The sequence below is a fragment of the Pleurodeles waltl genome, chromosome 12 (assembly GCF_031143425.1).
Source record: "Pleurodeles waltl isolate 20211129_DDA chromosome 12, aPleWal1.hap1.20221129, whole genome shotgun sequence".
Classification (NCBI taxonomy): Eukaryota; Metazoa; Chordata; class Amphibia; order Caudata; family Salamandridae; genus Pleurodeles; species Pleurodeles waltl.
The window spans coordinates 553525042-553547628 of record NC_090451.1 but is presented as its reverse complement, the minus strand read 5'-3'; the positions used below and the strand labels follow the sequence as shown (position 1 = coordinate 553547628).

At 49.4% G+C, this 22587-nt stretch overlaps 14 non-coding genes across 14 annotated transcripts; all 14 read right to left on the bottom strand.

The window, feature by feature from the left end:
* Positions 1–697: 697 nt before the first annotated feature.
* Positions 698–813, bottom strand: LOC138268860 (U5 spliceosomal RNA). Its single transcript, XR_011200157.1, has one exon. It is a non-coding gene; the product is annotated as a U5 spliceosomal RNA (small nuclear RNA).
* A 2219-nt stretch (positions 814–3032) lies between these two features.
* Positions 3033–3148, bottom strand: LOC138268764 (U5 spliceosomal RNA). Its single transcript, XR_011200065.1, has one exon. It is a non-coding gene; the product is annotated as a U5 spliceosomal RNA (small nuclear RNA).
* A 1282-nt stretch (positions 3149–4430) lies between these two features.
* LOC138268826 (U5 spliceosomal RNA) lies at positions 4431–4546 on the bottom strand. The gene has a single exon (XR_011200125.1). It is a non-coding gene; the product is annotated as a U5 spliceosomal RNA (small nuclear RNA).
* A 1282-nt stretch (positions 4547–5828) lies between these two features.
* LOC138268763 (U5 spliceosomal RNA) lies at positions 5829–5944 on the bottom strand. Its single transcript, XR_011200064.1, has one exon. It is a non-coding gene; the product is annotated as a U5 spliceosomal RNA (small nuclear RNA).
* A 2221-nt stretch (positions 5945–8165) lies between these two features.
* Positions 8166–8281, bottom strand: LOC138268880 (U5 spliceosomal RNA). The gene has a single exon (XR_011200175.1). It is a non-coding gene; the product is annotated as a U5 spliceosomal RNA (small nuclear RNA).
* A 1282-nt stretch (positions 8282–9563) lies between these two features.
* LOC138268808 (U5 spliceosomal RNA) lies at positions 9564–9679 on the bottom strand. Its single transcript, XR_011200107.1, has one exon. It is a non-coding gene; the product is annotated as a U5 spliceosomal RNA (small nuclear RNA).
* A 1283-nt stretch (positions 9680–10962) lies between these two features.
* Positions 10963–11078, bottom strand: LOC138268812 (U5 spliceosomal RNA). Its single transcript, XR_011200111.1, has one exon. It is a non-coding gene; the product is annotated as a U5 spliceosomal RNA (small nuclear RNA).
* A 1279-nt stretch (positions 11079–12357) lies between these two features.
* LOC138268790 (U5 spliceosomal RNA) lies at positions 12358–12473 on the bottom strand. Its single transcript, XR_011200090.1, has one exon. It is a non-coding gene; the product is annotated as a U5 spliceosomal RNA (small nuclear RNA).
* Positions 12474–13756: 1283 nt separating this feature from the next.
* On the bottom strand, positions 13757–13872 carry LOC138268779 (U5 spliceosomal RNA). Its single transcript, XR_011200079.1, has one exon. It is a non-coding gene; the product is annotated as a U5 spliceosomal RNA (small nuclear RNA).
* A 1283-nt stretch (positions 13873–15155) lies between these two features.
* On the bottom strand, positions 15156–15271 carry LOC138268789 (U5 spliceosomal RNA). Its single transcript, XR_011200089.1, has one exon. It is a non-coding gene; the product is annotated as a U5 spliceosomal RNA (small nuclear RNA).
* A 1279-nt stretch (positions 15272–16550) lies between these two features.
* On the bottom strand, positions 16551–16666 carry LOC138268762 (U5 spliceosomal RNA). Its single transcript, XR_011200063.1, has one exon. It is a non-coding gene; the product is annotated as a U5 spliceosomal RNA (small nuclear RNA).
* Positions 16667–17949: 1283 nt separating this feature from the next.
* On the bottom strand, positions 17950–18065 carry LOC138268761 (U5 spliceosomal RNA). The gene has a single exon (XR_011200062.1). It is a non-coding gene; the product is annotated as a U5 spliceosomal RNA (small nuclear RNA).
* Positions 18066–20271: 2206 nt separating this feature from the next.
* Positions 20272–20387, bottom strand: LOC138268884 (U5 spliceosomal RNA). Its single transcript, XR_011200179.1, has one exon. It is a non-coding gene; the product is annotated as a U5 spliceosomal RNA (small nuclear RNA).
* A 1282-nt stretch (positions 20388–21669) lies between these two features.
* LOC138268791 (U5 spliceosomal RNA) lies at positions 21670–21785 on the bottom strand. Its single transcript, XR_011200091.1, has one exon. It is a non-coding gene; the product is annotated as a U5 spliceosomal RNA (small nuclear RNA).
* Positions 21786–22587: the final 802 nt, after the last annotated feature.

The following is a 22587-nucleotide window of genomic DNA, read 5'->3' as shown; positions in this document are numbered from 1 at the left end:
GCTGCAAAAGAGTGCTGCTTACCTTCCCATGGCCTCAGAGGCAGCACACTTTAAAGCAGCTCGGCCTGCCTGTATCACTATCCCTTTCAGTTGGAGTCACTCTCTGGGCCTTTTGTCTCCATGATAATGTACCCTTTCCTGCACTAGCCATCCCATCCAAATGCAGTGGGCCACTACCATGCTCCAGAACATGTCATGTGCTTTCTGGCACATCCTCTAGCTGAGCCTGAATCTAAAAGGATCTAGCTAGCTAGGCCAGAGTCACAAGCCAGACACCTCCTTTCAAAAGAATCTGAGAGGGAGCCAACCCAGGACTAGCCATCTTTACACCTCTCAAGGTACCCAGAACTAGCCTCCTGTATACCTCCAGGGGCACAAATAACGGGCAAGCCCTATGAAAAGCACAGCCTGAGTGTTGGTGGCCACCTGTGAAAAGTAGGGTGACCCCTGGCCTGCTGGCAGCAGAGATGTTGGGAGCAGAGACAATCTAATGCCTGCCGTTGTGATGATTCAAGACAGCCAAGAAAAGCGGCCTCACGCTCCGCAGAAATTCTTTCCCATGAGCCACCTGGCCTATGCAAATGAGTAGACAGCAGGCCTCAGAACAAAACACCAACTTCCTCTCGCAAAGGAAACAGCAGACAGCCCACAGGTGTATCCCAACTGCTAGCACTTTTGTCTTCAACAAACAATAAACAGCCTCACCTGTGGCAAGACCTCAAAAAATTGAATGAAACTCGTAAACGTTTCTCTCCACGGAAATCTTTAGTAAAAAACGAAAGATTTATTCATTTTGAAGAGAAACCCGAGTGTGTTACAAGCTGAGCCTAGCAGGGCATGTGGCGCCACAAACAGAGACCCTGCCATTGTGAGGGCGAGGGTCCGAGAGGTGGTTTTTTCGTCCTACTTAACAGGGCAAGAACCACAGGGGAAAGCAAAACAGCCCAAAAGTTCAAGGCCCCTTCTTCAAGTAGAGAAAGAAAAAATGGTGGGCCGTTTTCAGAGTTCTGTCTGGGCATATGCAAATTTCGGTGGCACTCGCCTCAGCTGATTGGCCAGGGTGAGTCTGCTGGGCAGGGAAAACGGAAAGCTGGAGGCAGGCTGTAAGTGAAGTGGGCGAGCAGGGAAACGTTTTTCTATAGATTGTGGGCCGTATTTATACTCCGTTTGCGCCGAATTTGCGTCGTTTTTTTCGACGCAAATTCGACGCTAAACTAACGCCAACTAACGCCATATTTATACTATGGCGTTAGAGGCGTATAGCGCCAAAGTTCCCGGAATGTGCGTCATTTTTTAGCGTGAACCCCTTCCTTGCGTTAATGATATGCAAGGGAGGCGTTCCCGTCTAAAAAATGACTCCCAGGCCTTTACGTGGTATTTATACTCCCGGGCAAAAGAGACGCCCGGGAGTGGGCGTGGCTAAAAACGGCGCATTTGCGCCGCTTTTTAACGCCTGGGTCAGGCATGGCGTTAAGGGACAAGTGGGCTCAATATGAGCCCAGAGTGCCCTCCCCTGCCCCCAGGGACCCCCCCTGCCACCCTTGCCCACCCCAGGAGGACACCCAAGGCTGGAGGGACCCACCCCAGGGACATTCAGGTAAGTTCAGGTAAGTATTATTTTTTTTTTTTTTATAATTTTTTTTGGCATAGGGGGGCCTGATTTGTGCCCCCCTACATGCCACTATGCCCAATGACCATGCCCAGGGGACAGAAGTCCCCTGGGCATGGCCATTGGGCAAGGGGGCATGACTCCTATCTTTACAATGATAGGAGTCATGTTGATGGGGGATGGGCGTCGTTAAAAAATGGCGCAAGTCGGGTTAAGACGATTTTTTTGCCTCAACCTGACTTGCCCCATTTTAAGACGCCCTAACGTCATTTTTGCCCAACGCCGGCGCTGCCTGGTCTACGTGGTTTTTTTCCACGCACACCAGGCAGCGCCGGTCTGCTTGCGCCGGCTAACGCCATTCCATAAATACGGCGCCCGCATGGCGCTTCAGAATGGCGTTAGACGGCGCAAAATTTTTTGACGCTAAACTGCGTTAGCGCAGTTTAGCGTCAAAAAGTATAAATATGGGCCTGTGTGTATTGAATGCCACTGATGCCACAGTAAGGCTTTGCAGCGCTAATAGTATTCCCATTAGACACCACCCAGGTACGCAGCAGCAGGCAGGTGCAAATAAGGGAATACCGAGCAGAAGCTGAGGTATCAATGGTAAATGCTGGCTTTTTTTCTCCCTGCAATGCTTTCCTGACACGGTTATCTTCTGGTAGATTTTGCCAGACATTTGTGTGCAGTGTTAAAGCAATTAGACAGAATGTTGAACCCAGTTCTGCTGCAAAAGAGTGCTGCTTACCTTCCCATGGCCTCAGAGGCAGCACACTTTAAAGCAGCTCGGCCTGCCTGTATCACTATCCCTTTCGGTTGGAGTCACTCTCTGGGCCTTTTGTCTCCATGATAATTTACCCTTTCCTGCACTAACCATCCCATCCAAATGCAGTGGGCCACCACCATGCTCCAGAAAATGTCATGTGCTTTCTGGCACATCCTCTAGCTGAGCCTGAATCTAAAAGGATCTAGCTAGCTAGGCCAGAGTCACAAGCCAGACACCTCCTTTCAAAAGAATCTGAGAGGGAGCCAGCCCAGGACTAGCCATCTTTACACCTCCCAAGGAACCCAGAACTAGCCTCCTGTAAACCTCCAGGGGCACCAATAACGGGCAAGCCCTATGAAAAGCACAGCCTGAGTGTTGGTGGCCACCTGTGAAAAGTAGGGTGACTCCTGGCCTGCTGGCAGCAGAGATGTTGGGAGCAGAGACAATCTAATGCCTGCTGTTGTGATGATTCAAGACAGCCAAGAAAAGTGGCCTCACGCTCCGCGGAAATTCTTTCCCATGAGCCACCTGGCCTATGCAAATGAGTAGACAGCAGGCCTCAGAACAAAACACCAACTTCCTCTCGCAAAGGAAACAGCAGACAGCCCACAGGTGTACCCCAACTGCTAGCACTTTTGTCTTCAACAAACAATAAACAGCCTCACCTGTGGCAAGGCCTCAAAAAATTGAATGAAACTCGTAAACGTTCCTCTCCACGGAAATCTTTAGTAAAAGGCAAAAGATTTATTCGTTTTGAAGAGAAACCCGAGTGTGTTACAAGCTAAGCCTAGCAGGGCATGTGGCGCCACAAACAGAGACTCTGCCATTGCGAGGGCGAGGGTCCGAGAGGTGGTTTTTTTCGTCCTACTTAACAGGGCAAGAACCACAGGGGAAAGCAAAACAGCCCAAAAGTTCAAGGTCCTGCTTCAAGTAGAGAAAGAAAAAATGGTGGACCGTTTTCAGAGTTCTGTCTGGGCATATGCAAATTTCGGTGGCACTCGCCTCAGCTGATTGGCCAGGGTGAGTCTGCTGGGCAGGGAAAACGGAAAGCTGGAGGCAGGCTGTAAGTGAAGTGGGCGAGCAGGGAAACGTTTTTCTATAAATTGTGTGTATTGAATGCCACTGATGCCACAGCAAGGCTTTGCAGCGCTAATAGTATTCCCATTAGACACCACCCAGGTACGCAGCAGCAGGCAGGTGCAAATAAGGGAATACCGAGCAGAAGCTGAGGTATCAATGGTAAATGCTGGCTTTTTTTCTCCCTGCAATGCTTTCCTGACACAGTTATCTTCTGATAGATTTTGCCAGACACTTGTGTGCAGTGTTAAAGCAATTAGACAGAATGTTGAACCCAGTTCTGCTGCAAAAGAGTGCTGCTTACCTTCCCATGGCCTCAGAGGCAGCACACTTTAAAGCAGCTCGGCCTGCCTGTATCACTATCCCTTTCTGTTGGAGTCACTCTCTGGGCCTTTTGTCTCCATGATAATTTACCCTTTCCTGCACTAACCAACCCATCCAAATGCAGTGGGCCACCACCATGCTCCAGAAAATGTCATGTGCTTTCTGGCACATCCTCTAGCTGAGCCTGAATCTAAAATGATCTAGCTAGCTAGGCCAGAGTCACAAGCCAGACACCTCCTTTCAAAAGAATCTGAGAGGGAGCCAGCCCAGGACTAGCCATCTTACACCTCCCAAGGTACCCAGAACTAGCCTCCTGTATACCTCCAGGGGCACCAATAACGGGCAAGCTCTATGAAAAGCACAGCCTGAGTGTTGGTGGCCACCTGTGAAAAGTAGGGTGACTCCTGGCCTGCTGGCAGCAGAGATGTTGGGAGCAGAGACAATCTAATGCCTGCTGTTGTGATGATTCAAGACAGCCAAGAAAAGCGGCCTCACGCTCCGCAGAAATTCTTTCCCATGAGCAACCTGGCCTATGCAAATGAGTAGACAGCAGGCCTCAGAACAAAACACCAACTTCCTCTCGCAAAGGAAACAGCAGACAGCCCACAGGTGTACCCCAACTGCTAGCACTTTTGTCTTCAACAAACAATAAACAGCCTCACCTGTGGCAAGGCCTCAAAAAATTGAATGAAACTCGTAAACGTTCCTCTCCATGGAAATCTTTAGAAAAAGGCGAAAGATTTATTCGTTTTGAAGAGAAACCCGAGTGTGTTACAAGCTGAGCCTAGCAGGGCATGTGGCGCCACAAACAGAGACTCTGCCATTGCGAGGGCGAGGGTCCGAGAGGTGGTTTTTTCGTCCTACTTAACAGGGCAAGAACCACAGGGGAAAGCAAAACAGCCCAAAAGTTCAAGGTCCTGCTTCAAGTAGAGAAAGAAAAAATGGTGGACCGTTTTCAGAGATCAGTCTGGGCATATGCAAATTTCGGTGGCACTCGCCTCAGCTGATTGGCCAGGGTGAGTCTGCTGGGCAGGGAAAACGGAAAGCTGGAGGCAGGCTGTAAGTGAAGTGGGCGAGCAGGGAAATGTTTTTCTATAGATTGTGTGTATTGAATGCCACTGATGCCACAGTAAGGCTTTGCAGCGCTAATAGTATTCCCATTAGACACCACCCAGGTACGCAGCAGCAGGCAGGTGCAAATAAGGGAATACCGAGCAGAAGCTGAGGTATCAATGGTAAATGCTGGCTTTTTTTCTCCCTGCAATGCTTTCCTGACACGGTTATCTTCTGGTAGATTTTGCCAGACATTTGTGTGCAGTGTTAAAGCAATTAGACAGAATGTTGAACCCAGTTCTGCTGCAAAAGAGTGCTGCTTACCTTCCCATGGCCTCAGAGGCAGCACACTTTAAAGCAGCTCGGCCTGCCTGTATCACTATCCCTTTCGGTTGGAGTCACTCTCTGGGCCTTTTGTCTCCATGATAATTTACCCTTTCCTGCACTAACCATCCCATCCAAATGCAGTGGGCCACCACCATGCTCCAGAAAATGTCATGTGCTTTCTGGCACATCCTCTAGCTGAGCCTGAATCTAAAAGGATCTAGCTAGCTAGGCCAGAGTCACAAGCCAGACACCTCCTTTCAAAAGAATCTGAGAGGGAGCCAGCCCAGGACTAGCCATCTTTACACCTCCCAAGGAACCCAGAACTAGCCTCCTGTATACCTCCAGGGGCACCAATAACGGGCAAGCCCTATGAAAAGCACAGCCTGAGTGTTGGTGGCCACCTGTGAAAAGTAGGGTGACTCCTGGCCTGCTGGCAGCAGAGATGTTGGGAGCAGAGACAATCTAATGCCTGCTGTTGTGATGATTCAAGACAGCCAAGAAAAGTGGCCTCACGCTCCGCAGAAATTCTTTCCCATGAGCCACCTGGCCTATGCAAATGAGTAGACAGCAGGCCTCAGAACAAAACACCAACTTCCTCTCGCAAAGGAAACAGCAGACAGCCCACAGGTGTACCCCAACTGCTAGCACTTTTGTCTTCAACAAACAATAAACAGCCTCACCTGTGGCAAGGCCTCAAAAAATTGAATGAAACTCGTAAACGTTCCTCTCCACGGAAATCTTTAGTAAAAGGCAAAAGATTTATTCGTTTTGAAGAGAAACCCGAGTGTGTTACAAGCTAAGACTAGCAGGGCATGTGGCGCCACAAACAGAGGCCCATATTTATACTTTTTGACGCTAAACTGCGCTAACGCAGTTTAGCGTCAAAAATTCTTGCGCCGTCTAACGCCATTCTGAAGCGCCATGCGGGCGCTGTATTTATGGAATGGCGTTAGCCGGCGCAAGCAGACCGGCGCTGCCTGGTTTGCGTGGAAAAAAACCACGTACACCAGACAGCGCCGGCGTAGGGGGAAAATGGCGTATGGGCGTCTTAAAATGGGGCAAGTCAGGTTACGTCGAAAAAATCGTCGTAACCCGACTTGCGCCATTTTTTTCCGACGCCCATCCCCCATCAACATGACTCCTATCATTGTAAAGATAGGAGTCATGCCCCCTTGCCCAATGGCCATGCCCAGGGGACTTCTGTCCCCTGGGCATGGTCATTGGGCATAGTGGCATGTAGGGGGGCACAAATCAGGCCCCCCTATGCCACAAAAAAAAATTGAAAAATAACAAAAATTATACTTACCTGAACTTACCTGTACTTCACTGGGATGGGTCCCTCCATCCTTGGGTGTCCTCCTGGGGTGGGCAGGGGTGGCAGGGGGGGTCCCTGGGGGCAGGGGAGGGCACTGTGGGCTCATTTTGAGCCCACTTGTCCCTTAACGCCATCCCTGACCCAGGCGTTAAAAAGCGGCGCAAATGCGCCGTTTTTGGCCACGCCCACTCCCGGGCGTCATTTTTGCCCGGGAGTATAAATACCACGTAAAGGCCTGGGAGTCATTTTTTAAGACGGGAACGCCTCCCTTGCATCTCATTAACGCAAGGAAGGGGTTCACGCTAAAAAATGACGCTCACTCCGGGCACTTTGGCGCCCGAAGCGTCTAACGCCATAGTATAAATATGGCGTTAGTTGGCGTTAGTTTAGCGTCAAATTTGCGTCGAAAAAAACGACGCAAATTCGGCGCAACCAGAGTATAAATACGGCCCAGAGACTCTGCCATTGCGAGGGCGAGGGTCCGAGAGGTGGTTTTTTTCATCCTACTTAACAGGGCAAGAACCACAGGGGAAAGCAAAACAGCCCAAAAGTTCAAGGTCCTGCTTCAAGTAGAGAAAGAAAAAATGGTGGACCGTTTTCAGAGTTCTGTCTGGGCATATGCAAATTTCGGTGGCACTCGCCTCAGCTGATTGGCCAGGGTGAGTCTGCTGGGCAGGGAAAACGGAAAGCTGGAGGCAGGCTGTAAGTGAAGTGGGCGAGCAGGGAAACGTTTTTCTATAAATTGTGTGTATTGAATGCCACTGATGCCACAGTAAGGCTTTGCAGCGCTAATAGTATTCCCATTAGACACCACCCAGGTACGCAACTGCAGGCAGGTGCAAATAAGGGAATACCGAGCAGAAGCTGAGGTATCAATGGTAAATGCTGGCTTTTTTTCTCCCTGCAGTGCTTTCCTGACACAGTTATCTTCTGGTAGATTTTGCCAGACACTTGTGTGCAGTGTTAAAGCAATTAGACAGAATGTTGAACCCAGTTCTGCTGCAAAAGAGTGCTGCTTACCTTCCCATGGCCTCAGAGGCAGCACACTTTAAAGCAGCTCGGCCTGCCTGTATCACTATCCCTTTCGGTTGGAGTCACTCTCTGGGCCTTTTGTCTCCATGATAATTTACCCTTTCCTGCACTAACCAACCCATCCAAATGCAGTGGGCCACCACCATGCTCCAGAAAATGTCATGTGCTTTCTGGTACATCCTCTAGCTGAGCCTGAATCTAAAAGGATCTAGCTAGCTAGGCCAGAGTCACAAGCCAGACACCTCCTTTCAAAAGAATCTGAGAGGGAGCCAGCCCAGGACTAGCCATCTTACACCTCCCAAGGTACCCAGAACTAGCCTCCTGTATACCTCCAGGGGCACCAATAACGGGCAAGCCCTATGAAAAGCACAGCCTGAGTGTTGGTGGCCACCTGTGAAAAGTAGGGTGACTCCTGGCCTGCTGGCAGCAGAGATGTTGGGAGCAGAGACAATCTAATGCCTGCTGTTGTGATGATTCAAGACAGCCAAGAAAAGCGGCCTCACGCTCCTCAGAAATTCTTTCCCATGAGCCATCTGGCCTATGCAAATGAGTAGACAGCAGGCCTCAGAACAAAACACCAACTTCCTCTCGCAAAGGAAACAGCAGACAGCCCACAGGTGTACCCCAACTGCTAGCACTTTTGTCTTCAACAAACAATAAACAGCCTCACCTGTGGCAAGGCCTCAAAAAATTGAATGAAACTCGTAAACGTTCCTCTCCATGAAAATCTTTAGTAAAAGATGAAAGATTTATTCGTTTTGAAGAGAAACCCGAGTGTGTTACAAGCTGAGCCTAGCAGGGCATGTGGCGCCACAAACAGAGACTCTGCCATTGCGAGGGCGAGGGTCCGAGAGGTGGTTTTTTCGTCCTACTTAACAGGGCAAGAACCACAGGGGAAAGCAAAACAGCCCAAAAGTTCAAGGTCCTGCTTCAAGTAGAGAAAGAAAAAATGGTGGACCGTTTTCAGAGTTCTGTCTGGGCATATGCAAATTTCGGTGGCACTCGCCTCAGCTGATTGGCCAGGGTGAGTCTGCTGGGTACTGAAAACGGAAAGCTGGAGGCAGGCTGTAAGTGAAGTGGGCGAGCAGGGAAACGTTTTTCTATAGATTGTGTGTATTGAATGCCACTGATGCCACAGTAAGGCTTTGCAGCGCTAATAGTATTCCCATTAGACACCACCCAGGTACGCAGCAGCAGGCAGGTGCAAGTAAGGGAATACCGAGCAGAAGCTGAGGTATCAATGGTAAATGCTGGCTTTTTTTCTCCCTGCAATGCTTTCCTGACACAGTTATCTTCTGGTAGATTTTGCCAGACATTTGTGTGCAGTGTTAAAGCAATTAGACAGAATGTTGAACCCAGTTCTGCTGCAAAAGAGTGCTGCTTACCTTCCCATGGCCTCAGAGGCAGCACACTTTAAAGCAGCTCGGCCTGCCTGTATCACTATCCCTTTCGGTTGGAGTCACTCTCTGGGCCTTTTGTCTCCATGATAATTTACCCTTTCCTGCACTAACCATCCCATCCAAATGCAGTGGGCCACCACCATGCTCCAGAAAATGTCATGTGCTTTCTGGCACATCCTCTAGCTGAGCCTGAATCTAAAAGGATCTAGCTAGCTAGGCCAGAGTCACAAGCCAGACACCTCCTTTCAAAAGAATCTGAGAGGGAGCCAGCCCAGAACTAGCCATCTTTACACCTCCCAAGGCACCCAGAACTAGCCTCCTGTATACCTCCAGGGACACCAATAACGGGCAAGCCTTATGAAAAGCACAGCCTGAGTGTTGGTGGCCACCTGTGAAAAGTAGGGTGACCCCTGGCCTGCTGGCAGCAGAGATGTTGGGAGCAGAGACAATCTAATGCCTGCTGTTGTGATGATTCAAGACAGCCAAGAAAAGCGGCCTCACGCTCCACAGAAATTCTTTCCCATGAGCCACCTGACCTATGCAAATGAGTAGACAGCAGGCCTCAGAACAAAACACCAACTTCCTCTCGCAAAGGAAACAGCAGACAGCCCACAGGTGTACCCCAACTGCTAGCACTTTTGTATTCAACAAACAATAAACAGCCTCATCTGTGGCAAGGCCTAAAAAAATTGAATGAAACTCGTAAACGTTCCTCTCCACGGAAATCTTTAGTAAAAGGTGAAAGATTTATTCGTTTTGAAGAGAAACCCGAGTGTGTTACAAGCTGAGCCTAGCAGGGCATGTGGCGCCACAAACAGAGACCCTGCCATTGCGAGTGCGAGGGTCCGAGAGGTGGTTTTTTCGTCCTACTTAACAGGGCAAGAACCAGAGGGGAAAGCAAAACAGCCCAAAAGTTCAAGGCCCCTGCTTCAAGTAGAGAAAGAAAAAATGGTGGACCGTTTTCAGAGTTCTGTCTGGGCATATGCAAATTTCGGTGGCACTCGCCTCAGCTGATTGGCCAGGGTGAGTCTGCTGGGCAGGGAAAACGGAAAGCTGGAGGCAGGCTGTAATTGAAGTGGGCGAGCAGGGAAACGTTTTTCTATAGATTGTGTGTATTGAATGCCACTGATGCCACAGTAAGGCTTTGCAGCGCTAATAGTATTCCCATTAGACACCACCCAGGTACGCAGCAGCAGGCAGGTGCAAATAAGGGAATACCGAGTAGAAGCTGAGGTATCAATGGTAAATGCTGGCTTTTTTTCTCCCTGCAATGCTTTCCTGACACGGTTATCTTCTGGTAGATTTTGCCAGACATTTGTGTGCAGTGTTAAAGCAATTAGACAGAATGTTGAACCCAGTTCTGCTGCAAAAGAGTGCTGCTTACCTTCCCATGGCCTCAGAGGCAGCACACTTTAAAGCAGCTCGGCCTGCCTGTATCACTATCCCTTTCGGTTGGAGTCACTCTCTGGGCCTTTTGTCTCCATGATAATTTACCCTTTCCTGCACTAACCATCCCATCCAAATGCAGTGGGCCACCACCATGCTCCAGAACATGTCATGTGCTTTCTGGCACATCCTCTAGCTGAGCCTGAATATAAAAGAATCTAGCTAGCTAGGCCAGAGTCACAAGCTAGACACCTCCTTTCAAAAGAATCTGAGAGGGAGCCAGCCCAGGACTAGCCATCTTTACACCTCCCAAGGTACCCAGAACTAGCCTCCTGTATACCTCCAGGGGCACCAATAACAGGCAAGCCTTATGAAAAGCACAGCCTGAGTGTTGGTGGCCACCTGTGAAAAGTAGGGTGACCCCTGGCCTGCTGGCAGCAGAGATGTTGGGAGCAGAGACAATCTAATGCCTGCTGTTGTGATGATTCAAGACAACCAAGAAAAGCGGCCTCACGCTCCACAGAAATTCTTTCCCATGAGCCACCTGGCCTATGCAAATGAGTAGACAGCAGGCCTCAGAACAAAACACCAACTTCCTCTCGCAAAGGAAACAGCAGACAGCCCACAGGTGTACCCCAACTGCTAGCACTTTTGTCTTCAACAAACAATAAACAGCCTCACCTGTGGCAAGACCTCAAAAAATTGAATGAAACTCGTAAACATTCCTCTCCACGGAAATCTTTAGTAAAAGGCGAAAGATTTATTCTTTTTGAAGAGAAACCCGAGTGTGTTACAAGCTGAGCCCAGCAGGGCATGTGGCGCCACAAACAGAGATCCTGCCATTGCGAGGGCGAGGGTCCAAGAGGTGGTTTTTTCGTCCTACTTAACAGGGCAAGAACCACAGGGGAAAGCAAAACAGCCCAAACGTTCAAGGCCCCTGCTTCAAGTAGAGAAAGAAAAAATGGTGGACTGTTTTCAGAGTTCTATCTGGGCATATGCAAATTTCGGTGGCACTCGCCTCAGCTGATTGGCCAGGGTGAGTCTGCTGGGCAGGGAAAACAGAAAGCTGGAGGCAGGCTGTAAGTGAAGTGGGCGAGCAGGGAAACGTTTTTCTATAGATTGTGTGTATTGAATGCCACTGATGCCACAGTAAGGCTTTGCAGCGCTAATAGTATTCCCATTAGACACCACCCAGGTACGCAGCAGCAGGCAGGTTCAAATAAGGGAATACCGAGCAGAAGCTGAGGTATCAATGGTAAATGCTGGCTTTTTTTCTCCCTGCAATGCTTTCCTGACACGGTTATCTTCTGGTAGATTTTGCCAGACATTTGTGTGCAGTGTTAAAGCAATTAGACAGAATGTTGAACCCAGCTCTGCTACAAAAGAGTGCTGCTTACCTTCCCATGGCCTCAGAGGCAGCACACTTTAAAGCAGCTCGGCCTGCCTGTATCACTATCCCTTTCGGTTGGAGTCACTCTCTGGGCCTTTTGTCTCCATGATAATTTACCCTTTCCTGCACGAACCATCCCATCCAAATGCAGTGGGCCACCACCATGCTCCAGAAAATGTCATGTGCTTTCTGGCACATCCTCTAGCTGAGCCTGAATCTAAAAGGATCTAGCTAGCTAGGCCAGAGTCACAAGCCAGACACCTCCTTTCAAAAGAATCTGAGAGGGAGCCAGCCCAGGACTAGCCATCTTTACACCTCCCTAGGTACCCATAGCCTCCTTTATACCTCCAGGGGCACCATTAACAGACAAGCCCTATGAAAAGCACAGCCTGACTGTTGGTGGCCACCTGTGAAAAGTAGGGTGACCCCTGGCCTGCTGGCAGCAGAGATGTTGGGAGCAGAGACAATCTAATGCCTGCTGTTGTGATGATTCAAGACAGCCAAGAAAAGCGGCCTCACGCTCCGCAGAAATTCTTTCCCATGAGCCACCTGGCCTATGCAAATGAGTAGACAGCAGGCCTCAGAACAAAACACCAACTTCCTCTCGCAAAGGAAACAGCAGACAGCCCACAGGTGTACCCCAACTGCTAGCACTTTTGTCTTCAACAAACAATAAACAGCCTCACCTGTGGCAAGGACTCAAAAAATTGAATGAAACTCGTAAACGTTCCTCTCCACGGAAATCTTTAGTAAAAGGCAAAAGATTTATTCGTTTTGAAGAGAAACCCGAGTGTGTTACAAGCTGAGCCTAGCAGGGCATGTGGCGCCACAAACAGAGACTCTGCCATTGCGAGGGCGAGGGTCCGAGAGGTGGTTTTTTCGTCCTACTTAACAGGGCAAGAACCAGAGGGGAAAGCAAAACAGCCCAAAAGTTCAAGGCCCCTGCTTCAAGTAGAGAAAGAAAAAATGGTGGACCGTTTTCAGAGTTCTGTCTGGGCATATGCAAATTTCGGTGGCACTCGCCTCAGCTGATTGGCCAGGGTGAGTCTGGTGGGCAGGGAAAACGGAAAGCTGGAGGCAGGCTGTAAGTGAAGTGGGCGAGCAGGGAAACGTTTTTCTATAGATTGTGTGTATTGAATGCCACTGATGCCACAGTAAGGCTTTGCAGCGCTAATAGTATTCCCATTAGACACCACCCAGGTACGCAGCAGCAGGCAGGTGCAAGTAAGGGAATACCGAGCAGAAGCTGAGGTATCAATGGTAAATGCTGGCTTTTTTTCTCCCTGCAATGCTTTCCTGACACGGTTATCTTCTGGTAGATTTTGCCAGACATTTGTGTGCAGTGTTAAAGCAATTAGACAGAATGTTGAACCCAGTTCTGCTGCAAAAGAGTGCTGCTTACCTTCCCATGGCCTCAGAGGCAGCACACTTTAAAGCAGCTCGGCCTGCCTGTATCACTATCCCTTTCGGTTGGAGTCACTCTCTGGGCCTTTTGTCTCCATGATAATGTACCCTTTCCTGCACTAACCATCCCATCCAAATGCAGTGGGCCACCACCATGCTCCAGAACATGTCATGTGCTTTCTGGCACATCCTCTACCTGAGCCTGAATCTAAAAGGATCTAGCTAGCTAGGCCAGAGTCACAAGCCAGACATCTCCTTTCAAAAGAATCTGAGAGGGAGCCAGCCCAGAACTAGCCATCTTTACACCTCCCAAGGTACCCAGAACTAGCCTCCTGTATACCTCCAGGGGCACCAATAACGGGTAAGCCCTATGAAAAGCACAGCCTGAGTGTTGGTGGCCACCTGTGAAAAGTAGGGTGACCCCTGGCCTGCTGGCAGCAGAGATGTTGGGAGCAGAGACAATCTAATGCCTGCTGTTGTGATGATTCAAGACAGCCAAGAAAAGCGGCCTCACGCTCCGCAGAAATTCTTTCCCATGAGCCACCTGGCCTATGCAAATGAGTAGACAGCAGGCCTCAGAACAAAACACCAACTTCCTCTCGCAAAGGAAACAGCAGACAGCCCACAGGTGTACCCCAACTGCTAGCACTTTTGTCTTCAACAAACAATAAACAGCCTCACCTGTGGCAAGGCCTCAAAAAATTGAATGAAACTCGTAAACGTTCCTCTCCACGGAAATCTTTAGTAAAAGGCAAAAGATTTATTCATTTTGAAGAGAAACCCGAGTGTGTTACAAGCTGAGCCTAGCAGGGCATGTGGCGCCACAAACAGAGACTCTGCCATTGCGAGGGCGAGGGTCCGAGAGGTGGTTTTTTCGTCCTACTTAACAGGGCAAGAACCACAGGGGAAAGCAAAACAGCCCAAAAGTTCAAGGCCCCTGCTTCAAGTAGAGAAAGAAAAAATGGTGGACCGTTTTCAGAGTTCTGTCTGGGCATATGCAAATTTCGGTGGCACTCGCCTCAGCTGATTGGCCAGGGTGAGTCTGCTGGGCAGGGAAAACGGAAAGCTGGAGGCAGGCTGTAAGTGAAGTGGGCGAGCAGGGAAACGTTTTTCTATAGATTGTGTGTATTGAATGCCACTGATGCCACAGTAAGGCTTTGCAGCGCTAATAGTATTCCCATTAGACACCACCCAGGTACGCAGCAGCAGGCAGGTGCAAGTAAGGGAATACCGAGCAGAAGCTGAGGTATCAATGGTAAATGCTGGCTTTTTTTCTCCCTGCAATGCTTTCCTGACACGGTTATCTTCTGGTAGATTTTGCCAGACATTTGTGTGCAGTGTTAAAGCAATTAGACAGAATGTTGAACCCAGTTCTGCTGCAAAAGAGTGCTGCTTACCTTCACATGGCCTCAGAGGCAGCACACTTTAAAGCAGCTCGGCCTGCCTGTATCACTATCCCTTTCGGTTGGAGTCACTCTCTGGGCCTTTTGTCTCCATGATAATTTACCCTTTCCTGCACTAAGCATCCCATCCAAATGCAGTGGGCCACCACCATGCTCCAGAAAATATCATGTGCTTTCTGGCACATCCTCTAGCTGAGCCTGAATCTAAAAGGATCTAGCTAGCTAGGCCAGAGTCACAAGCCAGACACCTCCTTTCAAAAGAATCTGAGAGGGAGCCAGCCCAGAACTAGCCATCTTTACACCTCCCAAGGAACCCAGAACTAGCCTCCTGTATACCTCCAGGAGCACCAATAACGGGCAAGCCCTATGAAAAGCACAGCCTGAGTGTTGGTGGCCACCTGTGAAAAGTAGGTTGACTCCTGGCCTGCTGGCAGCAGAGATGTTGGGAGCAGAGACAATCTAATGCCTGCTGTTGTGATGATTCAAGACAGCCAAGAAAAGCGGCCTCACGCTCCGCAGAAATTCTTTCCCATGAGCCACCTGGCCTATGCAAATGAGTAGACAGCAGGCCTCAGAACAAAACACCAACTTCCTCTCGCAAAGGAAACAGCAGACAGCCCATAGGTGTACCCCAACTGCTAGCACTTTTGTCTTCAACAAACAATAAACAGCCTCACCTGTGGCAAGGACTCAAAAAATTGAATGAAACTCGTAAACGTTCCTCTCCACGGAAATCTTTAGTAAAAGGCAAAAGATTTATTCGTTTTGAAGAGAAACCCGAGTGTGTTACAAGCTGAGCCTAGCAGGGCATGTGGCGCCACAAACAGAGACTCTGCCATTGCGAGTGCGAGGGTCCGAGAGGTGGTTTTTTCGTCCTACTTAACAGGGCAAGAACCACAGGGGAAAGCAAAACAGCCCAAAAGTTCAAGGCCCCTGCTTCAAGTAGAGAAAGAAAAAATGGTGGACCGTTTTCAGAGTTCTGTCTGGGCATATGCAAATTTCGGTGGCACTCGCCTCAGCTGATTGGCCAGGGTGAGTCTGCTGGGCAGGGAAAACGGAAAGCTGGAGGCAGGCTGTAATTGAAGTGGGCGAGCAGGGAAACGTTTTTCTATAGATTGTGTGTATTGAATGCCACTGATGCCACAGTAAGGCTTTGCAGCGCTAATAGTATTCCCATTAGACACCACCCAGGTACGCAGCAGCAGGCAGGTGCAAATAAGGGAATACCGAGCAGAAGCTGAGGTATCAATGGTAAATGCTGGCTTTTTTTCTCCCTGCAATGCTTTCCTGACACGGTTATCTTCTGGTAGATTTTGCCAAACATTTGTGTGCAGTGTTAAAGCAATTAGACAGAATGTTGAACCCAGTTCTGCTGCAAAAGAGTGCTGCTTACCTTCCCATGGCCTCAGAGGCAGCACACTTTAAAGCAGCTCGGCCTGCCTGTATCACTATCCCTTTCGGTTGGAGTCACTCTCTGGGCCTTTTGTCTCCATGATAATTTACCCTTTCCTGCACTAACCATCCCATCCAAATGCAGTGGGCCACCACCATGCTCCAGAAAATGTCATGTGCTTTCTGGCACATCCTCTAGCTGAGCCTGAATCTAAAAGGATCTAGCTAGCTAGGCCAGAGTCACAAGCCAGACACCTCCTTTCAAAAAAATCTGAGAGGGAGCCAGCCCAGGACTAGCCATCTTTACACCTCCCAAGGTACCCATAGCCTCCTTTATACCTCCAGGGGCACCAATAACAGACAAGCCCTATGAAAAGCACAGCCTGACTGTTGGTGGCCACCTGTGAAAAGTAGGGTGACCCCTGGCCTGCTGGCAGCAGAGATGTTGGGAGCAAAGACAATCTAATGCCTGCTGTTGTGATGATTCAAGACAGCCAAGAAAAGCGGCCTCACGCTCCGCAGAAATTCTTTCCCATGAGCCACCTGGCCTATGCAAATGAGTAGACAGCAGGCCTCAGAACAAAACACCAACTTCCTCTCGCAAAGGAAACAGCAGACAGCCCACAGGTGTACCCCAACTGCTAGCACTTTTGTCTTCAACAAACAATAAACAGCCTCACCTGTGGCAAGGCCTCAAAAAATTGAATGAAACTCGTAAACGTTCCTCTCCACGGAAATCTTTAGTAAAAGGCAAAAGATTTATTCGTTTTGAAGAGAAACCCGAGTGTGTTACAAGCTAAGCCTAGCAGGGCATGTGGCGCCACAAACAGAGACTCTGCCATTGCGAGGGCGAGGGTCCGAGAGGTGGTTTTTTTCGTCCTACTTAACAGGGCAAGAACCACAGGGGAAAGCAAAACAGCCCAAAAGTTCAAGGTCCTGCTTCAAGTAGAGAAAGAAAAAATGGTGGACCGTTTTCAGAGTTCTGTCTGGGCATATGCAAATTTCGGTGGCACTCGCCTCAGCTGATTGGCCAGGGTGAGTCTGCTGGGCAGGGAAAACGGAAAGCTGGAGGCAGGCTGTAAGTGAAGTGGGCGAGCAGGGAAACGTTTTTCTATAGATTGTGTGTATTGAATGCCACTGATGCCACAGTAAGGCTTTGCAGCGCTAATAGTATTCCCATTAGACACCACCCAGGTAGGCAGCAGCAGGCAGGTGCAAATAAGGGAATACCGAGCAGAAGCTGAGGTATCAATGGTAAATGCTGGCTTTTTTTCTCCCTGCAATGCTTTCCTGACACGGTTATCTTCTGGTAGATTTTGCCAGACATTTGTGTGCAGTGTTAAAGCAATTAGACAGAATGTTGAACCGAGATCTGCTTCAAAAGAGTGCTGCTTACCTTCCCATGGCCTCAGAGGCAGCACACTTTAAAGCAGCTCGGCCTGCCTGTATCACTATCCCTTTCGGTTGGAGTCACTCTCTGGGCCTTTTGTCTCCATGATAATTTACCCTTTCCTGCACTAACCATCCCATCCAAATGCAGTGGGCCACCACCATGCTCCAGAACATGTCATGTGCTTTCTGGCACATCCTCTAGCTGAGCCTGAATATAAAAGAATCTAGCTAGCTAGGCCAGAGTCACAAGCCAGACACCTCCTTTCAAAAGAATCTGAGAGGGAGCCAGCCCAGGACTAGCCATCTTTACACCTCCCAAGGAACCCAGAACTAGCCTCCTGTATACCTCCAGGGGCACCAATAACGGGCAAGCCCTATGAAAAGCACAGCCTGAGTGTTGGTGGCCACCTGTGAAAAGTAGGGTGACTCCTGGCCTGCTGGCAGCAGAGATGTTGGGAGCAGAGACAATCTAATGCCTGCTGTTGTGATGATTCAAGACAGCCAAGAAAAGTGGCCTCACGCTCCGCAGAAATTCTTTCCCATGAGCCACCTGGCCTATGCAAATGAGTAGACAGCAGGCCTCAGAACAAAACACCAACTTCCTCTCGCAAAGGAAACAGCAGACAGCCCACAGGTGTACCCCAACTGCTAGCACTTTTGTCTTCAACAAACAATAAACAGCCTCACCTGTGGCAAGGCCTCAAAAAATTGAATGAAACTCGTAAACGTTCCTCTCCACGGAAATCTTTAGTAAAAGGCAAAAGATTTATTCGTTTTGAAGAGAAACCCGAGTGTGTTACAAGCTAAGACTAGCAGGGCATGTGGCGCCACAAACAGAGGCCCATATTTATACTTTTTGACGCTAAACTGCGCTAACGCAGTTTAGCGTCAAAAAATTTTGCGCCGTCTAACGCCATTCTGAAGCGCCATGCGGGCGCTGTATTTATGGAATGGCGTTAGCCGGCGCAAGCAGACCGGCGCTGCCTGGTTTGCGTGGAAAAAAACCACGTACACCAGACAGCGCCGGCGTAGGGGGAAAATGGCGTATGGGCGTCTTAAAATGGGGCAAGTCAGGTTACGTCGAAAAAATCATCGTAACCCGACTTGCGCCATTTTTTTCCGACGCCCATCCCCCATCAACATGACTCCTATCATTGTAAAGATAGGAGTCATGCCCCCTTGCCCAATGGCCATGCCCAGGGGACTTCTGTCCCCTGGGCATGGTCATTGGGCATAGTGGCATGTAGGGGGGCACAAATCAGGCCCCCCTATGCCACAAAAAAAAATTGAAAAATAACAAAAATTATACTTACCTGAACTTACCTGTACTTCACTGGGATGGGTCCCTCCATCCTTGGGTGTCCTCCTGGGGTGGGCAGGGGTGGCAGGGGGGGTCCCTGGGGGCAGGGGAGGGCACTGTGGGCTCATTTTGAGCCCACTTGTCCCTTAACGCCATCCCTGACCCAGGCGTTAAAAAGCGGCGCAAATGCGCCGTTTTTGGCCACGCCCACTCCCGGGCGTCATTTTTGCCCGGGAGTATAAATACCACGTAAAGGCCTGGGAGTCATTTTTTAAGACGGGAACGCCTCCCTTGCATCTCATTAACGCAAGGAAGGGGTTCACGCTAAAAAATGACGCTCACTCCGGGCACTTTGGCGCCCGAAGCGTCTAACGCCATAGTATAAATATGGCGTTAGTTGGCGTTAGTTTAGCGTCGAATTTGCGTCGAAAAAAACGACGCAAATTCGGCGCAACCAGAGTATAAATACGGCCCAGAGACTCTGCCATTGCGAGGGCGAGGGTCCGAGAGGTGGTTTTTTTCATCCTACTTAACAGGGCAAGAACCACAGGGGAAAGCAAAACAGCCCAAAAGTTCAAGGTCCTGCTTCAAGTAGAGAAAGAAAAAATGGTGGACCGTTTTCAGAGTTCTGTCTGGGCATATGCAAATTTCGGTGGCACTCGCCTCAGCTGATTGGCCAGGGTGAGTCTGCTGGGCAGGGAAAACGGAAAGCTGGAGGCAGGCTGTAAGTGAAGTGGGCGAGCAGGGAAACGTTTTTCTATAAATTGTGTGTATTGAATGCCACTGATGCCACAGTAAGGCTTTGCAGCGCTAATAGTATTCCCATTAGACACCACCCAGGTACGCAGCAGCAGGCAGGTGCAAATAAGGGAATACCGAGCAGAAGCTGAGGTATCAATGGTAAATGCTGGCTTTTTTTCTCCCTGCAATGCTTTCCTGACACAGTTATCTTCTGGTAGATTTTGCCAGACACTTGTGTGCAGTGTTAAAGCAATTAGACAGAATGTTGAACCCAGTTCTGCTGCAAAAGAGTGCTGCTTACCTTCCCATGGCCTCAGAGGCAGCACACTTTAAAGCAGCTCGGCCTGCCTGTATCACTATCCCTTTCGGTTGGAGTCACTCTCTGGGCCTTTTGTCTCCATGATAATTTACCCTTTCCTGCACTAACCAACCCATCCAAATGCAGTGGGCCACCACCATGCTCCAGAAAATGTAATGTGCTTTCTGGTACATCCTCTAGCTGAGCCTGAATCTAAAAGGATCTAGCTAGCTAGGCCAGAGTCACAAGCCAGACACCTCCTTTCAAAAGAATCTGAGAGGGAGCCAGCCCAGGACTAGCCATATTACACCTCCCAAGGTACCCAGAACTAGCCTCCTGAATACCTCCAGGGGCACCAATAACGGGCAAGCCCTATGAAAAGCACAGCCTGAGTGTTGGTGGCCACCTGTGAAAAGTAGGGTGACTCCTGGCCTGTTGGGAGCAGAGACAATCTAATGCCTGCTGTTGTGATGATTCAAGACAGCCAAGAAAAGCGGCCTCACGCGCCGCAGAAATTCTTTCCCATGAGCCACCTGGCCTATGCAAATGAGTAGACAGCAGGCCTCAGAACAAAACACCAACTTCCTCTCGCAAAGGAAACAGCAGACAGCCCACAGGTGTACCCCAACTGCTAGCACTTTTGTCTTCAACAAACAATAAACAGCCTCACCTGTGGCAAGGCCTCAAAAAATTGAATGAAACTCGTAAACGTTCTTCTCCATGAAAATCTTTAGTAAAAGGTGAAAGATTTATTCGTTTTGAAGAGAAACCCGAGTGTGTTACAAGCTGAGCCTAGCAGGGCATGTGGCGCCACAAACAGAGACTCTGCCATTGCGAGGGCGAGGGTCCGAGAGGTGGTTTTTTCGTCCTACTTAACAGGGCAAGAACCACAGGGGAAAGCAAAACAGCCCAAAAGTTCAAGGTCCTGCTTCAAGTAGAGAAAGAAAAAATGGTGGACCGTTTTCAGAGTTCTGTCTGGGCATATGCAAATTTCGGTGGCACTCGCCTCAGCTGATTGGCCAGGGTGAGTCTGCTGGGCAGGGAAAACGGAAAGCTGGAGGCAGGCTGTAAGTGAAGTGGGCGAGCAGGGAAACGTTTTTCTATAGATTGTGTGTATTGAATGCCACTGATGCCACAGTAAGGCTTTGCAGCGCTAATAGTATTCCCATTAGACACCACCCAGGTACGCAGCAGCAGGCAGGTGCAAATAAGGGAATACCGAGCAGAAGCTGAGGTATCAATGGTAAATGCTGGCTTTTTTTCTCCCTGCAATGCTTTCCTGACACGGTTATCTTCTGGTAGATTTTGCCAGACATTTGTGTGCAGTGTTAAAGCAATTAGACAGAATGTTGAACCCAGTTCTGCTGCAAAAGAGTGCTGCTTACCTTCCCATGGCCTCAGAGGCAGCACACTTTAAAGCAGCTCGGCCTGCCTGTATCACTATCCCTTTCGGTTGGAGTCACTCTCTGGGCCTTTTGTCTCCATGATAATTTACCCTTTCCTGCACTAACCATCCCATCCAAATGCAGTGGGCCACCACCATGCTCCAGAAAATGTCATGTGCTTTCTGGCACATCCTCTAGCTGAGCCTGAATCTAAAAGGATCTAGCTAGCTAGGCCAGAGTCACAAGCCAGACACATCCTTTCAAAAGAATCTGAGAGGGAGCCAGCCCAGGACTAGCCATCTTTACACCTCCCAAGGAACCCAGAACTAGCCTCCTGTATACCTCCAGGGGCACCAATAACGGGCAAGCCCTATGAAAAGCACAGCCTGAGTGTTGGTGGCCACCTGTGAAAAGTAGGGTGACTCCTGGCCTGCTGGCAGCAGAGATGTTGGGAGCAGAGACAATCTAATGCCTGCTGTTGTGATGATTCAAGGCAGCCAAGAAAAGTGGCCTCACGCTCCGCAGAAATTCTTTCCCATGAGCCACCTGGCCTATGCAAATGAGTAGACAGCAGGCCTCAGAACAAAACACCAACTTCCTCTCGCAAAAGAAACAGCAGACAGCCCACAGGTGTACCCCAACTGCTAGCACTTTTGTCTTCAACAAACAATAAACAGCCTCACCTGTGGCAAGGCCTCAAAAAATTGAATGAAACTCGTAAACGTTCCTCTCCACGGAAATCTTTAGTAAAAGGCGAAAGATTTATTCGTTTTGAAGAGAAAACGGAGTGTGTTACAAGCTGAGCCTAGCAGGGCATGTGGCGCCACAAACAGAGACTCTGCCATTGCGAGGGCGAGGGTCCGAGAGGTGTTTTTTTTCGTCCTACTTAACAGGGCAAGAACCAGAGGGGAAAGCAAAACAGCCCAAAAGTTCAAGGTCCTGCTTCAAGTAGAGAAAGAAAAAATGGTGGACCGTTTTCAGAGTTCTGTCTGGGCATATGCAAATTTCGGTGGCACTCGCCTCAGCTGATTGGCCAGGGTGAGTCTGCTGGGCAGGGAAAACGGAAAGCTGGAGGCAGGCTGTAAGTGAAGTGGGCGAGCAGGGAAACGTTTTTCTATAGATTGTGTGTATTGAATGCCACTGATGCCACAGTAAGGCTTTGCAGCGCTAATAGTATTCCCATTAGACACCACCCAGGTACGCAGCAGCAGGCAGGTGCAAATAAGGGAATACCGAGCAGAAGCTGAGGTATCAATGGTAAATGCTGGCTTTTTTTCTCCCTGCAATGCTTTCCTGACACGGTTATCTTCTGGTAGATTTTGCCAGACATTTGTGTGCAGTGTTAAAGCAATTAGACAGAATGTTGAACCCAGTTCTGCTGCAAAAGAGTGCTGCTTACCTTCCCATGGCCTCAGAGGCAGCACACTTTAAAGCAGCTCGGCCTGCCTGTATCACTATCCCTTTCGGTTGGAGTCACTCTCTGGGCCTTTTGTCTCCATGATAATTTACCCTTTCCTGCACTAACCATCCCATCCAAATGCAGTGGGCCACCACCATGCTCCAGAAAATGTCATGTGCTTTCTGGCACATCCT